The following is a 17717-nucleotide window of genomic DNA, read 5'->3' as shown; positions in this document are numbered from 1 at the left end:
TGTGGTTTTTTTTTTTTCCCCAGAAGCTCAGTAAAAATCTGTCAGTAATTATATCTGAACATAATACATGCATCTTCAATTCCTTTAGTTATCCAGGCTTTTGACAGATCACACATAAAAGTAGCAGTTGGAAAAGTAGACAAGAGTAAATACTACCACTTGATAAAACCTTTGAATCAAGTCATTGTGCAACTCCAAAAAAATGAGACACACATAAGGACAGATAAAATGATGAATGAAATGTATTTATGAATTCAAGTATGTCAGTAGTTCAATATAATATATGCCAGCAGTAGCATGACAACTAATTAGCTTTGATTGAGAAATATGCACATCTGTGAACAATGAGGAATCTAATATGCTTAAGTTTCAGACAAGTATCTTTGCTGTTCATCTATGACACTTTCTGACATTTTCAAAAGCATAAAGATGTGTTTTGCTGAACATTCTGTAATATCATATTAAAAAAGGCTATAATTTAGAAAAAACTGTAGGATTGGACTATATTGGACTATATGCAATCTCCCTTTACTATTATTTGGTTTAAAGACCAGAAAATATTCCATATAAAGCTGCTTTCATTTCAAGAATTCAGAGAGAAGAAGATACCAGTAGCCTAAAAATTATTCTAGAAATGGTTCTATGTTTTATATGTTTGACTATATCTGGTATTTCAAAATTAGGAAGTGTGTAATTTTTTTGCTGATAATGTAATGTTTATAATATTTTTTCCTAATGAATGATGACAAAAATGTGGTAAATGTGTAGTGCCACTGCTTTCCTTATAAGTTAAATTCTGTCTTCAAAAACTGCTGGTGATCCAAAGAATTTAGAAACAAACAAACAAACAAAAAACCCAGAAAAAATCAGACATAGAAAACATAAATCTGAGCCAAATCAAAGTTCCATTATTAGATTAATTTTTCAATAGTTGAGACATTTTCATCATACTCACACTAGGAAAATGCAGATCCATTAAATGCTATAGATCTGCCTACTTAAATTTGGAAAAAATAAAAGAAAAAAATCAGAGAGCTGAGGAGGTCAGCACTCAGCTGAGGTATGCTGCTATCATAGTGTGAACTACTACACTCATAAAGATGTTATAGAGTGGAAAAATAAGAGATGATTGTGCCAGCTGGATATCTTTCCTGTAAATTGTATCAAACTACAAAAAACAAAACCAGTAACAATAAAATAACGTTGATCTCTTTGTGATTTATAGGAACAGAACTCTTTACAATGCTTTCATTTTAAAGTCCTTAGACTCATGGTTGAAGCTTACTAGTCAGAAAGAAGGGCTCATTTGTTACTTATTTCCAGGTATAAAGTAAATAAGTAAGCAATTTTATAAAGAGAAGAATTGAAATTAAATGAGTCTGCAATTGTAATCTTATAAATTATAGAATATATTTTATTTAATTCTTGTATAAAGTATGTAAGAATTGAATATAAAACTACTGAAGTTCTATGTTTTAGCTGATAAAAGAATGATCATGCAGAAGCATATCCTAACTAAATGTAATTAAAAAAAACCAACCAAACAAACAAACAAGTTGGTGAGATCTTCAAAGAGGTCATCAACAGTTAAAATAAAATAAGCACAGCAAGCACTATTTTATTGTAGTGGAGCTACAGATAATTATTAGACACAGTGATTAGATACTGAATGGGAATCTCTGTTATTTGTAAAAAGTCATTTGAAAGAGTATTGCTAAGGGAATATTTTTAAGAAAATAAATGCTAATTTGTATCAGCAAATGAGAACATTTAATTCTAAATTAAAGTTAAAATGGGATGTTTTCCAGCAGGATAGCTTCATGGTGGTAATTCTGTTAAGTGTGACTAGATAATTAGCAAAATAATAATTAGGAATATTAAAAATAAATAAATAAATACAGATGGTACATTTCATTTATCAAGAATTATCTTCATCTTCTTTTAAAAAAGAAATGTTTCGTGTCTCTACAGTTTTACTGGAAATACTTCTAAGATAAAATACTAGCATTTTTATTTTGGCTCTGAAAAATATATATGTTCTCTGCATTAATCTTTTACCATAGTATTAAAATAAAAATTAAAAGAATTTTTAAAATTGTTCAGATTTTCAGTTTCTATTACTTCTTTCAAAATGGAATAAAAAGCTCCCACATTCTTTTTTACTGATGTATTTTAGAAACTTACTGACTGTATTTCTGTCTCTTTGCCTACTTTTTTACTGTTCAACTTGTGATTTATATTCTCCTCACCTCCACAAGTCCTCTCAAGAGCTCCTAAACGATGCAGCTGCTGGGTGGGACAGATGTACTCTATTTCTAGCAACACTCAGAGGATAAAAATGATTATTCGTTCATTAACGTTTCATACCCTATTTTTCAAAATTTACTTTCTCCGTACCTTTTGGAGGTTTTGGATCTTGTACAGTTCATCCAATAAATCAGATTTAGTACCTTTTACAAACACCACTGAAGCATTGCCCTCCAACTGCTTAAACTACTGACTTAATTCTTTATATGAAGCTACATCAAATAGGAGTTTCTTTTTTTTTTTAATAAAAGAAAATAGAGTGAATGTTACTGTATTGATAAAAAAACCTAGTAGTCATGCTATATTTTCAAAGTTTTTTTCTTCTTTAAAACATAGGCTAGGTTGACTATACCTATTAAATACAAAACAATACAGCTTTCACTATGTTACATACCAAAAAGAGTGATTGAAAAATTCAAAATAATTTCCCAGCTGTTGGTATAAAATCCAGTATATGCACAACATGCAATATTCTATATTGCACATGACTGTTTTTTGTCAGGTTCAGTAATCTTAAACTAAGGCTGCCTTTGTTTAACACTGAGGACAGGAAACTCCATGCTGTTGTGTACTTTTCTACCTCTCTATTTGACACAAATTCATGCTCTGGAAAAGGATCTTTGATTTTCTGAGTGGATTCTGCAAGGATCTGCTCTTGATCTATTTATCTTCATTTCTTCATCCTCCCAGACCCTTTAAATATCCGACAGGGCAGCTGGACTTACTTTATACTGGTAAATGCTAAGCTGCATGGAATGAGAGTCCAAGAACAAAAATATAAAAATTCATCTCAGAAATGGAAAAAGAGATATTTGCTCTTGATTCTCACCCTTTCCAAAAGGGTGGTCTACAAAATTGCGTCCCAAGATAAGGAGTTCCTTCGGTTCACTTGACTGGAACCCTCTAGTATCTCTTTCAAAGGGGACCAGTTTTCACAGGATTCACTGGGCACAGCTCCTCTACTATTTTTGCTAGAATTCCTGACAAAGTCTGATCACAAGAAATGTTGTGGCACTCAGTGTCACAGTTGGCAGGAGTAAGATTAGCCAGTTGTAACTTAATAAAACTCACAGAAAACACAAACTCATATCATATCTATGCTTCCTTTCTATTTTACATCAGTTGGTTTGTATCCAAGCAAAATTCTTGAGGTATCTTCCAGTACATCACAAAAAACCCCCAGACACTGGATCAAATGACATAGGGACCAACACTGATGGTGGCAGGAAAATAACAAATGTCTACTACTGTAACACTTTTTTCCATGTCACAATTTCAGTTTGCAGCCATGAATATAATTCTATTTAGAGAGGATTTGAACAAAAAATCAAGAATATTAAAAAATCTGATATAATTTTCTGAAAAACTCAAAAAAAATCAGTCACCTTATATTATCAAAGAGTCTGGTAGCACTTCTTGAGTCTTAAAGACAATGAGAGCACTTTGTGGCTGGTACCTGAAGCTATCCATGTGCAAGCTTAGATATAAGATGCTTGTTTTTAACAGTAAGGATAATGAGCCATTGGAACAGATTACAAAAGACTCTGAAGGACTGGAAAATGCTAAATCAGGGGTAATATAACATTTTTCTGAAAAAAAAATGCTTCTCTTTGGGTGGAGAATTTTTATGGTTTCATTTACACAGGTCACAGTAGAATGGAAATGTCTTTTTCCTAGATATGAATTTCATATCTGTTACCTGAATTTATCAGATTATGATATCTTAACAAAAGCGTGCAACAGTTCTTCAGGAGAGGTGTGTAAAGAGTACAGGTGGTTTGATCTGTCAAAAAGTGCAAGTAAGTTGTATAAAGATTTCTAAATAACAAAAAAAGTGCTCCTGTTCTATATATTTTGAATAAATGGGAAATTGTTATCATTCCTGAGAAGTAAAAGTTTCTGAAAGAATATCCATATTTGGAAAAAAATGTTCTACAAACTCTTTATAACATTTTCATATCAAACACGTAGTCTTTCAGTCTTCTAAGAAACATTAAAAACCTTATTTTTTTTGAAGGATAGATTCTTTTTTGTTTAAAACAAAACAATTGGGGTTTTTTTGGCAAACAAAAAAAACATAAAAAAATTTTGTCAGTGCCTAAAATTTGACAATGACTTGAGTTTCTTCCAGTATAGAGCCATTTAAAATGTGGATAAATCATAAATATAAACAAAACTTATTAATTCAGCTCTCAAGTCTATGTAGATTTGCAAGGCTTAACTGCTACTTACTGTACACAGAAAAATTAACATTTTTAAAAGCTTATTCTATCCCAATGGGATTGCAGTGGATTGTTTTCAAACACCACAGCTGAAGCAAACACACTACGCATGTTTTTTATTACCATATTTCTACCCAGGGGGTAGTGTGCTAATTCTAAATATTTATTGTGAAAAACCTGTACACCAGTTTCTAAGAAACCGAGATTCCTCTTAAAAGGTGCCCTCTGCAGAAGAGTTGAAACTCTCATCTTTAGAAACTCACTTCATAAGTAGTGTCAAGTTCTGGAATCCCATACCTTCAGTGTTAAATACAAGATTTGCTACTTTGAAGTTTCATTCTTTCCACAACAATTAAGACAGAAAAAGAACTGGTAGAACGAAGCCTTCTTATTTAGTCAGTCTTTAGATCTAGGTTCCTTATCTTAACACCAGAAATTATGTTGTTACCCTTGGGATGTACATAATAATTCACACCTCATTACAGCACAAATAAAGACACACATCCAATCTCAATTTGAAGAAATGAGGAGATGGAAAATTCAACTTCAGCTTTGAAATTTGCTAAAACAATAAAGTCATTGTTTCTTTCAACTGCAGAAGTAGATTCTGTATCTTTTTCTTAACCATAGTTTCCTGGCTTTGTTAAGCTAGGCATGATCCAGTATTTTCTCTGCATGGATGTATGTAAGTGCTCTATACCTTTACCCATGAAACTGCTTTCAGATGAGACAAGCATCCATTCTTGAATCATCTTTAATTCTGTTTTAATTACAAACCACATTTTCAAATATCCTTTTAAACCTGTGAACAGTCTGTCTCCAGTGTTCTAATTTTGGTTTAATGCCGTTTTACGCACACCTTTTTAATATGCTTAACAAAGGAACCGTTCATTGCAATACTGTACTGAGAACCACATGACAGGGATTCACATGAACGACTCAAGTGTCCTCTTCCTCTGCTATCACTGCTGAGGTTATGAGGACAAGCAGTTTTCATATCAGTTGAATTCTTTCAATTTGTAAGTCTGTCATTGAAATAAAAGATGATATAAACACATAACTGCCTTGAAATGAAATTCACTGTGTGTGAATTTCTTTGCTCTTCCTACCTTTTTCTTTCTCAAAAACGTCTTCTTTAAGGATTCATCATGGCTGAACAAAAGAGAAATAAATTGGAGTTTGGGAATGACATCAAAGTAATAAGTAGCACTTGTCCTAAAATCTTCGAGGAGATAATATCAAAAAGATGTTTTGCATCTTTTAAATAGTTCTAAGATATAGACTGGCCATAAATGTTAAGTTTTGACCCAGAAACAGAAAATGATAATGGTGATATTTAATACTTTCACCTTTTCTCTAAAAATGTATTTAAGTTTTAAGGAGTTTTTGCAGGAAAATTGCTGTCAGTTCTGCTTATCTATCTATCTATCTGCATGTGTATGTGTGTGTGTATATTTGTGTATATATATATTTGCATGTATATATACATATGTAGATGTATATAATATATATATAATATAGATATAAAATTATCTACCAAAATGGAATGCTACACTTTGCTCTATCAAAAATGACCATTTTTCAAAGGTAAATAAAAGAAATATTTTTTTCCGTCAAAGGCTGAAGGTGAGTAAATAGGGATGCTCACAGTCTTAAGTGATATATTCAAGCTAGCATTATATGTTTTGTAGCAGGAAGAGTTTTGAGCAATTCCTATGGTACAACTACTAGATGAATATTCTAGTTGTGAAGTGGTGGGGGTTTTTAAATAAAAATTATTCAAATTAATTTGTTATTTGAAAAAAATCATCTGGTTAAACGAGATTGAAAATAATTAAAAATAGTTCATAAATAATTTAAGAAGAAAAGTAAAAGGTTTGCTCTATCTTAAATGTGTTCTCTTACAGTACTTCATAAACTCAAATCATCTTTTTGTTAATGTTTGCACAATGTTGGAGGATATACTGCTATACTATTACTACTATTACTGCTACTACTACTACTACTACTACTACTACTACTACTACCACCACTACTACTACTGCTACTATTACTATTACTACTACTACTATTTTTTCTTACAGCACAAGAAAGGTAAATATAAACCTTTAAAATACACTTATTTTCCAGGCATGGAACCTACACTTTGACACTCATATTTTAAAGACTTTTTTCCCAATGAGTACTAAGGTCTGAATTTTAGAAACAGAAACACTAAAAGAATATTAATTTGATACAACATTCAGCATATGTTGCAGCTGAAAGAAGAGTTGAAAGAGTTGAAGCCAACTATATGAGAAATGAGGACCACAGTATTAGCAAAACTGCACAAATCTTGCCTGAACAGATAATAGTTACCATGACATAGCAACTCTATGAATAAAGCACATATAAGAACCAGATTTTAAAGTGGTCCTCCATTTGTGTTAATCATGAGACATTCCTGGCTTTCCTTTAATATCCCAGATAATGCCCTCAACTTCTCATTTCAATATATGTAGCAGCAGTTCTACTGACCTGAGACTCTTTAAATGCACAACAGTAATTCAGTTTCAGAGCACGGCTAGAAATAAGAGCATTTGATGGCATAATTAAAAAGCTATGTCAACTTTTATGTACAAGTAGGTCAAACTAAAGATGGCATTCTTTATTCTTGAGTGTTTAACTTTGTAATATTAATGATATTTTTATGTACATGGAAAGATGACAAATGACAGTCCAGTAAATCTGCATATATGCTCTGCTAGAGTACATCCTACTTCTGTTTTGACAGCATTATACACTAATCATTGCTCTCAGTCAGCTAAAAAGGACAACTGTAGATTACTGTGACAATGTAACTAATTATGCAGTTTATGAACCTAATTCAAAGTTATTTGAATTAATTTACATGTTACTTCCTATATAGTTTGGGGGTGGGAATTGGTCCTGTCATTCCAATTTCAAAATAAGGGTGCAAAAACTAATATGTTCTAAAAAAAGTGTGGCTTCTGCTTTGATATAGAACAGTAACTGAAATCGAACTTTTCTTTAAATACCTTATCCATAATTTCTAAAAGCTCTCAATACAAAATAAAACCATGTGCTTAGTCTTCTCCAAATAAAGATGATCACATATCTCTACATGGGATTTTGTATAAATTTAAAATTAAAGCATTCCACAGTATTCCTCTGATTTTCACATAATATTTTACTGCATTGTTTCTAATCAAAAGATTTTAATATTAGAGTAATATCATTTGAAAGAAATAAAATTTTTGCTTTCTGGTGAGTAAAACTTGCATTTTTTATTGTCCTTTCTACTTTTTTCACTAAAAGTGGAATGGAATAATTTGTCAATTTTATCAGCATACTGAATAGCTTTTCAGTTAATATACCCATCAGCATCCAATGTATAAAAAGTAATCATTAGTATTTCAGTTTTTATTTTAGATGGTTTACATTTGAAATTCTCACTCTTCATTGTGGTGTTGCTTATGTTTTCTTTTTATTCACAGCAAATTGCCTTTCCTGCTGGTTGTCCTCTCCCTTGCCTACTTGGGAGATTGGATAAACAGAAACAATATCTCAGCCACCGCTACACATAATGTCTAAACTTTCTCTGCTGTAACTACCGCTTTAAAACATCAGTGATACAAAATGGCACAATATTTCCTAAGTGCAGACATCTGCAGAAAACCCATTAAGTCCAATCACTAGCCTACAGTGCAGGCATTAAAAAAAGAGTAGCCATCAATAAACATGTTATTTAAATTCAATTTAACTTTCTTCTAGAGTCAAAGAAATAATCGATGCATTCTGTGTGCTAACTAAACAGAGATACCAGGGGCCAAGGTATTTATTAACTGTAAAAACAGTTCATTGACGGGTTTACTGTGAGCTGCTGTAGATCCCAGCACTGGTCTCAGCAGAAAAAAAACATGCAACAAACTAATGGGTAGTTGGCCTAAAAAGCTTGCAGTGGAAATTCAGGAAGAGTTTTCTGGAGTAGTATGTGCGCTTTTGTACATCTTGTTGGAAAGAAAACAACCCATACTACATAATAAAGTTGTTATGTACCATGTTTCAGCAGTTTTCAGAACATCCAGTAAAAAAATACAACAGACCTTTATTCACACTTGATTTTTACATTTGAAAATTCTATTCTCTTAAAAAAATTAAAATGTATTAAAAACCCCTATATATTTAAGAAAAGGGCAATAGCTAAAATTAAAATTCCAATATATTTTAAATACAACAGTGCTTTAAAAAAAAGCCAGTTTGTAAATAACCACTTTCATCCTCATTGATCTTAATGAGAAGAGAGACCACTACTCATGCAGGCTGACTGCAATGGGTAGATACTGAGTAAAAGCAAGGCATCTAATGATTCATAAATATATCTGAGAAAAGTTTCTAACCTGAATACACTGGTTAGAGCTGTTTCATCATTAGAACATAACTTCCTGAATCCAATATCAAGAATTCTTTAAGAAAATGAAGTTAATGCTATGGATATTCTGGAACAATGCAACAGACCTCGTAGAAGGAAATTTTAGGAGCACTCAAAGCCCAGGGTTAGAAAATCCATTTAGAAAGATAAGCAATCTGAGTTCTCTGCTAATGTATTTAAACCTTGTCTACATAACTTTAAAATCTAGTGCTTTTCATGTTATTTTAAATGTGGTGGAAAATTATACTGTAGGTCACAGTGCTTCCTTAAGTGAGTTCTCTCACTCTTATGTTTCTGTCAGTTTGTGATATGCTATGAATTATGCTTTTTTACCTCTTCAGCACAGTAGGCTGTAAATTAATAGGTGCAAAGAAAGCAATAGTGTTCTGTGAATTAAGCATCAATTTACTGTCTCTGCATTTCTCACTTCATACACTACTCACATGTTGGTGTTAATAGCTAAGTGGTCTCCGTGTCTTTACAGCTATCACAGGCAAGAGTTTATATGAGTTTAGTTACTACTACTAGCATGAAGTATATTTACCATCATATTTATTTTAGGGTCCTTGCAAAATAAATAATAAATAAATAAATAAATAAATAAAATAAAAAATCCTTGCAAAACCTTCAACATACTTTTATGCATACATGTACTAATATATATTTATATATATTATTTAGCATGAAAATACTACAAGAGACAAGAAATATATTTTAGATATGCTTTCTTTAAAATACAAGTCTAAGACAATCTTTGGCAAGATTTCCATAATAATCATAAACTAAACATATTTATTAACTGAGCCTTAAATAGATTTGTCTTTGCATCAGGACTCTACAATCTTATTTTTATCAGATAAAACAGAAGATTAACATAAAACAGAAAGGAAAGCTGTGGTCCAAAAAGAAGAATAGGGTAGTGCTTTGTTACATTTCTACCTGGAGCTCTCAGCAGAATTACATGCCTATTTCAGCACTTGCCGTCATTATATATGCCAGTATCTGGGTAAAGACCACAGGATACGGGTAGAGCTGCTATGTATTTACCAGGAAAGAAGAGCCCAGGCCAGGCTTCACTGCTGTCCTACACAGCAAAGCTTAGTGTATCAAAACAATTCTGTTTGGAGGAGGAGGAAAGGAAAGCAAATATGCTTCCCAGGTCAAAGTGCCAACATTAGCGACAGTGTTATTCCCATGGGTTTAGGATGTCTTTGTTCACCCTGTGACAATGGGACAGCTGAATCCAGTACACTTCCAGGCTATTTGCGTTGTCACTCTGCAAAGACTCTTCTGACCAAGAACATCATATTCCCTTGCCCCTCCAAGGCAGCCCAAAGCTGTTTCCAAAATGCTATCAAGTCTTTAAAGTTTGACATATTATCCCTCAACATACCCAATCAAAATTCTTTTCATGTTAGATTCATTCTTGCCTCCTAACTCCCCAATTCAAAGCTCTTATTACCTCCAACATCTCCTTTCTTCCAGTTCAATGTCACCAATTCAGAGATCATGTACAAATTTGGATGTTACATTCCAGTTTATTTTTGAAACCACTACTTGTACTCTTTGTCTTTCTCTTCATTATGATCATTTTAGCCATTAGAATCTGAAGGTGCGTCATTACAACTAGCAGAGCTCATCTCCTTATATACTGCAGTATTTAGTATACATTTAAATAATAAACAAAAACCTCACATATGTTCCTCTGTATCAGAACAATTAAAAAAAAAAGTAAAAAAAGTTGCCATTAGGATGCTGAAAAGAAAAGGAAGACAATGTCCAGGATGGTGGAAAGAAATATAACCCTGTCTTAAGATACCATTTTCTTTGCAGCTTTGTTTTCTTATCTGTAGTCAGGTTTCATCCTCTCTCCTATAGAAATGTTAGGCAGGGTGACCTGTTCGCTACCTGTCTCATCTACATTATTTTTTTTTCTTTCCATAGACTCCAAAGGTACTGAACAGTGTTCACTGTATTTTCCTAAGTCTGCTAACAATTTAGTTACAACTGTGGCCTGCAGAAAATCCATTTTGGAACACGATAATTTTGATAAATATAGCCAAGTACAAGATATATCTCTGAAGATATCATCTTATTAATCCTTGTTATGGGAAAACTGCAGGAGTGAAAAAGCTGTTTATCTGCATATGCTCGAGTTTAGTGACTGCTATAAAAAAAAAAAAGAACTGGCTATAGACACAAAATTAAAACATGCTATTTCCCACTCAGGGAATTTTAAAAGACTCTAGAAAGCAATACTCTAAGAACTACAGTACACCAGTTGCCTGTATGACATGTTTAGTATACATAGCTGGTATCCTTGCAAAACACTCTGCCAATTTTCTTTCTAAATTCCCTAATCCATGAGTGGGATAATCCATTCTGAGACTGTGCTTAACAACTGTGAGACCAGCGAGACATTCTCTCCAAGATTACGGAACTCCACAGGCACTCAAGTTCAACACATTGTCTGAAAACTTTTAATACATCATTTTGACTATGACTATACCACATGGTTGATTTATGTTTTGTAACCCTTAATCTACCAGAAACCAAGATCAATTATGATTTGTCCTTGCTTGTCTGGTATATGTTTTAAAAGGTTTTAAGCTTAAACCATTGAATATGGCAGGAAATGCTGAGAGAGGATGCAGAAATTTTCTGGACATGTTGATGGGAGGGGAGGGAAGGGAGCAGGGAAGCATAGGTGTTGGCAACAGAAAAAACTAGGAGAAACCGGAAGAGACAAGCATCAGTACCAAAGGCAGCAACACACAGGACTCAGAAGCTGGGGAAAAGATGTATTCCACTGAGCCTTTTAAAAAGACATGGTGTTTCCAAATTTCTTATTTGGGGGATTTTTTTGTCATTTATTCAGTTTGCAATATGGAAATGCCTTCTGATGATATGTGCTGTAGCAAGAATCTGAACAAATGATACACGGAAGAAATCTGTTAGCAAAAATGTATTGCATTAACTGAACTTTGATTCTAATCAGGTAAATAAACATAATATGAATTGAAAATATTTAATATTCTACCACGATCACAGTATTTTTCAGTCTTAAAAATCTCTTCATACAGACACACATGCTACATTTGTCACTCACCTTGGAAATATCTTTGGCCTTCCAATGTATCTTGGGGGTTTGTAACTGAATAATGTTCTATGTTAAATCAATTTTAAAGGCTTTTGTATTGCTGTATTTGATAGGCTGGTTTAAGTGCTAGACAGCATTAATGATGATTTTCAAATGGGATATATTATGCAATTTTTTGCATAGTAACTGAAAACTTTGCAACATGAAACTCAGTGGAAAGAATTTGAAGGTAACTATGCAACTTGTTTGCAAAAAAAAATTGAAATGAAATGTGTTTCATGGCAGATCTGATGGACAGGTAATAGGGGAAGTCCAGTTAAAAGCTGAAGAAAAGTAAGACCTTCCAAAAACTAGCAATAGAATCCTTTACCAGTAACTCCAAGACAAGCATATGACTTTACAGAGTTTCACTAGTGACAAAAAAAAGGGACAGTGATCAGAATATCTCTAAAGAGGCTAAAACAGACAAGTAATTACACATAAATTAATAAAAATCTAATAGTGTTCTCAAAGGAAAAAGATGGAATCAACTGCCTTCCTTTTGTTGCATGGCCATGACATATCCTTTCTCACTTGATGTAGGAGGAAATGAAAATGGTACCTTATGTTGCCACAGGTATGCCACTAAGCCTTTTTCTGGTGTAGAACAACAATCTTATTGAAGGTGCATCCACAAGCAACAGTAAACCAATAGATGGTGCTCTTTAGCTGTCTAATTATGTAATTCTGAACTAAACATTCAGCTCATGTCTGGATCTACTGCCATACGTGTCTGTCAAAAAGGTGATTTAGACCACTCCATTATCTCATGCATTACTTTGCTATAGACCCCTCACGAAAAGGGTGATAATTAAGATTAAGACCGATATCTATAAACAGGACAGAAAACATGCAGATCGAAATCCTACTATTTTGATATGTATCTCAGTCTTTGAACTGGTGTATTTATCTAAGAAACACAAAATAGCATCCAGCTGCTATAAGAATTATTCATTAACACAGAAATAAAAAGCGAGTTTCATATGACTCCAGGTATTAATGTCTAATTGTATGCCAAGATTATAGCAATTCATTATTGCTGCTTCCAAATCACTCTCGCATCCACGTACATTTTTATGGCCTTTCACCAGGATATTGAGGTAATTTATAAGGAAGTCAGAATAATCTTAAAAGTATTTTTAAATAGTATTAGGAAATTAATTTAGACTAAAAAGTACGAAGTGTAGTTCACTCTTCTGCACTGGTAAATACTGAAAAAAATGAGAAGGATAATAATTTTGGGTTTAAATTGAAGCACAGTAAGATAAAATTTGCATTATAAGGTAAAAGAGGAAAAAAATTTTGAATGAAATTTTTTCAGTATTAAGGTTCCAAGTTAAAAAATAATTGCAGAATTATTCCTAGTATCATAATCACTTTTCCTGCACAATGTAACCCTCTGAGATAATTTGAAGATCTTGTAAAAATTATGGCAAAGTCACATTTACATGAAAAAAACTGAGCTGGGCTAATCTATGCCCATGTGAATTGCCCAGCTTTACCTAACATGCAAATAATAATAATAAAATCCCACACCTGCCTCAAGGAGGAGTCTTGGGAAACACTAAGAGATTTTCAATAGAATGCTTTCCCTAAGTAATATATTTATGGCTTTACTTCAAAACCATCTGGGCTTTCAAGATACTCCTAAACACTATCTCTAGGTCTAACCTCGATTTAAATTTAAGCAGCATCTAACTTAAGCTGAAGTCTAAAGAGACATGTTTGAAAGTATCTTAAAAGTGATATACAATGTGCGGAATTTATTTTTTTTTAAGTTCTAATAATGAACAACAGAGGAGATCTTCAGAATCAAAAGATGGACTTGGAGATGGACTCTAGACATAGTAAAGAAGTAGTCTTTCTGTTATGCTCCCATAAGAACTGTTTATGTGCTTATCAACTCAAAATAAATATATTTTACATGTATGTAACAGCAAATTAATCCATTTATTCAAATTCAAAAAGGTTTCTTTCATCTACAGTCTAACTGATAATACTTATACTTCCTTCACAGGTGAAAAAGCCTGTTCTGCCTGTTTCCCATTAATTTTGCAAACATCGATGTTCATCTTTTTATCCATGTTAACAGTTATATTGATTCAAAGCAGAATTATAAGTGTCGTCACCTGTAGGTGCATATCTATTCAAGATCCAGAGCTATATAACTGTTCTTTAATTAGGTAAAAACAAACCAAAACAAACCAAAAAAATTCAACCAACAAACAAAACTTGAATGGCTTTAGACACTCTCACTGTATCATGGACATAAAATAAATAGTGAAGTAATGGCACTCGAATATTTTATAAACTTGTTCCATTAGAATGGACTGTATAAATTATTTTAAAATGAGAAAAGGTAAACAAATCTCTTCTTTCTTTTCAATGCATTGGAAAACAAACCAACGATCAGCTATATAATATGGAAATTACCTGAACATCTTAGAAAAGGTTTAAAAAGATGTAAAGCATATAAGTAATATAATATGTTTAATATTACATATAATCTATATTTTGCTATAATAAAAAATCTCTTATATCCATATTTTATAGATACATCAGATTATCTCAGCGTTTAGATTCTACTTGCTCTAGCATTTCCATTGTTTTACTTAAAAAAAGTCAATCCAGCTTTTACTGCAATCATGCTGGAACTGCTTCTAACCTTGTGGATATGTTTGGAGGGGGTAATCCAGACCTATTGCATCATACACTAAAATCACTAAAGAATCATCAGTCTGAAATTATTTTCTTCATTCTTATTCTCTTTCTAACTTTTACAGTGCTCATATATGTGTCTTTCTATGTTCTTCACTAGGATAATATTAGGCTTATTTTACAACAAATATTCCTTTAAGTGAAAAAACAATCATAATTACCAAACCATGCTAATGGAATATGTATCTTCTAATACAGAATAATGTATAATATGTTGACTTGATGCCAGATACAATAAAAGGGAGCAATTAGGAAAAACTCACATTTTAAGATGATACACCTCTAGACCATTAGTTTTAAGTATGGACCAACTTCCTATTTAAACATACAGCTGATTTTAGCAGATTACAGCATGCACTACATTTAGCATGGCTCTAATGTCACTATGGTAACTGTTCTGGCTTAAATATAACTGAATGTGTTGCTTCATTCCAAATTATCCAATAATCCTTTAAACATTTCTTGCAAAACTTCCCATAGTTTCTCCAAGCTTCCTTCAGTGATCCTGTACTAATCCTGATACTATCCTGTATCAGCGATACTGTTTAATATTCATCAGTGACATTGGTCAGTAGGACCAAGTGCACCCTCCACAAGTTTGCTGACGACACCAAGATGTGTGGTGAGGCTGACACACCTGAGGGATGTGATGCCACCCAGAGGTACCTGGATGAGCTTGACAAGTGGGCTCATGGGAAACTCAAGAGGTTCAACAAGGCCAAGGGCAAGGTGATGCATCAGAGTCCAGGCAACCCCTGGTATCACCACAGGCTGGGGGATGAACAGACTGAGAGCAGCCCTGTCAAGAAGGACTTGGGGCTGCTGGTGGTTGAAAAGCCGGATATAAGCTCGCAGTGTACACTCACAGCTCAGAAAGCCGATCGTATGCTGAGCTGCAGCAAAAACAGTGTGGCCAGCAGGTCAAGGAAAGGGATTCTGTCCCTCTACTGTGCTCTCATAAGATCCCACTTGGAGTGCTGTGTCCAGCTTTATTTCAGCACAGGAAAGACATAGACCTGTTAGAGCGAGTCTAGAGAAGGGCCACAAAAACAATCACAGAGATTCAACACCTCTACTATGAGGAAAGGCTGAGAGAGGCTGTTCAATATAAAGAGAAGGCTCTGTGAAGACCTCATTGCAGCCTTTCAGTACATGAATGGGGCTTATAAGAAAGATGGGGACAAACTTTTTAGCAGATCCTGTTGCAATTAGGCAAGGCATAATGGTTTTAAACTAAAATAGGGTATATTTAGACTACATATAAAGAAGACTTTTTTTACAATGAGAGTGGTGAAACACTGGCACAGGTTTCCCTGAGAGGTAGTAGATGCCTCATCTATGGAAACATTCAAGGTCAGGTTGGATGGGGCTCTCAGCAGCCTGATCCAGTCAAAGATGTCCTTGCTCACTGCAGAGCAGTATGACTAGATGACCTTTAAAGGTTCCTTCCAACCCAAACTATATTATGATTCTATGATCTTAGGAATTTATAATGAATCCATAGTTTTTAGCAATCAGAGTTTAGCATTATTAAGAAAATAAAATCTTCAACTCTAAAAAAACCAAATATCAAGGGAAACAAGCAAAATGTTGAGAAAAGTAGGAGAAATAAGATACATATAATAAGATACTTATTGTATCTGATTTCCAACATAACACTGATTATATTATTATATGAGATCAATGCAGAATGTTTCCACTGCTTTCTGCTCATATTCTTCTATCTCATCTATTACCAGAAATCTTTGGGAGAACAGATATGTATATGTGACTGTAAATGTAAAGTTATATCTATATTTGCATGTTTATTGTTCAATAACAGACCAATTTCTTGCAAAAAAGAACAAATATGTTATTAAGTGTCTACTAGAGTCTCTTACACAAAATGAAATGGATAGACTTTAATGTTCTGCAGAAAAATTGCATTAGTTCCTCCCCTTCAAGGTTCCAACTTCTGGTCCTTAGAACCCCTCAGAAGGAAACATCGGCATTGATGATTATTGTGCAGGTCTGTGCATGAGAGAGAGGCAACGGGATACTCACGTACTGTGCTTCAGACAGTCAGACATGAGCGATTAATTTGATACAAAGCTGCCTCACTGCCATTACACAACTTTTGGTCATTTGGAAATGTTAGAGTATTCCAGTGATATAGATCTACATGTATCTTCAAAACAAAGACTTTACATATTTGCCTAGCATAGTTAACCACACATTTTTATTTGATAGTTTTTCAACAGATCGGACGCTACCTAGAACTTCACAATTGTTAACATATTGCACTGTCTAGCCTGCTATGACATCAAAATAATAGTGAGATTGCTTTCTATCTCCAGAAAGGCGTTCTGAAGACAATAACCATCAGTCATCTGTGACCAGATCTGCATTTTTTCTAGGCTACATTTTATAGCAATGGTGCATATGTTAAGCACAAGACATTCTCAGAGATGAAAAGAATGAAAAACCTGCATATGTAGGCTGCAGAGAAATCATAATACAAACTTTTCCAATTTAATCCATTTCCAGTGACAGAACTATCATCTTTTACTCAGTACAGAGAATGTAGATTTAGTATTATAATTACTAAGCCCTAATACTGCTAAGAAAACAGTTTTAATATCAGCTAACATAAGATGATAAAACTTTCATACATGAGCATATGCAGTAAGACTGAATTATAACCTGTTTAGAATAAGATGGCATTTATTAGACGTCTATATATTCCTGTTTTACTGTGAGGCTGCCTTTTGCTCACTAGTTTCATTGTTAGAGTACAATATCACAATAAGCAGTTCAAGACACAACATCAGAAAATGTTCTAATACCAAGTTTAAATGTGTAATGTCAATAAATGCTCCATTACAAATACAGCTCTTGAAGGTGGAAGAAATTTTTTTTT

General features: G+C 33.3%; 1 protein-coding gene across 3 annotated transcripts in view; it reads right to left on the bottom strand.

The window, feature by feature from the left end:
- Positions 1-17717, bottom strand: part of CSMD1 (CUB and Sushi multiple domains 1) — a 1092404-nt gene that overhangs the window by 522900 nt on the left and 551787 nt on the right. The gene's annotated exons all lie outside the window — the stretch shown is intronic.

Source organism: Pipra filicauda, unplaced genomic scaffold (assembly GCF_003945595.2).
Source record: "Pipra filicauda isolate LSUMZ 115617 unplaced genomic scaffold, ASM394559v2 scaffold41_size5083284_pilon, whole genome shotgun sequence".
Taxonomy (NCBI): domain Eukaryota; kingdom Metazoa; phylum Chordata; class Aves; order Passeriformes; family Pipridae; genus Pipra; species Pipra filicauda.
This window is presented reverse-complemented; position numbering and strand designations above follow the sequence as displayed.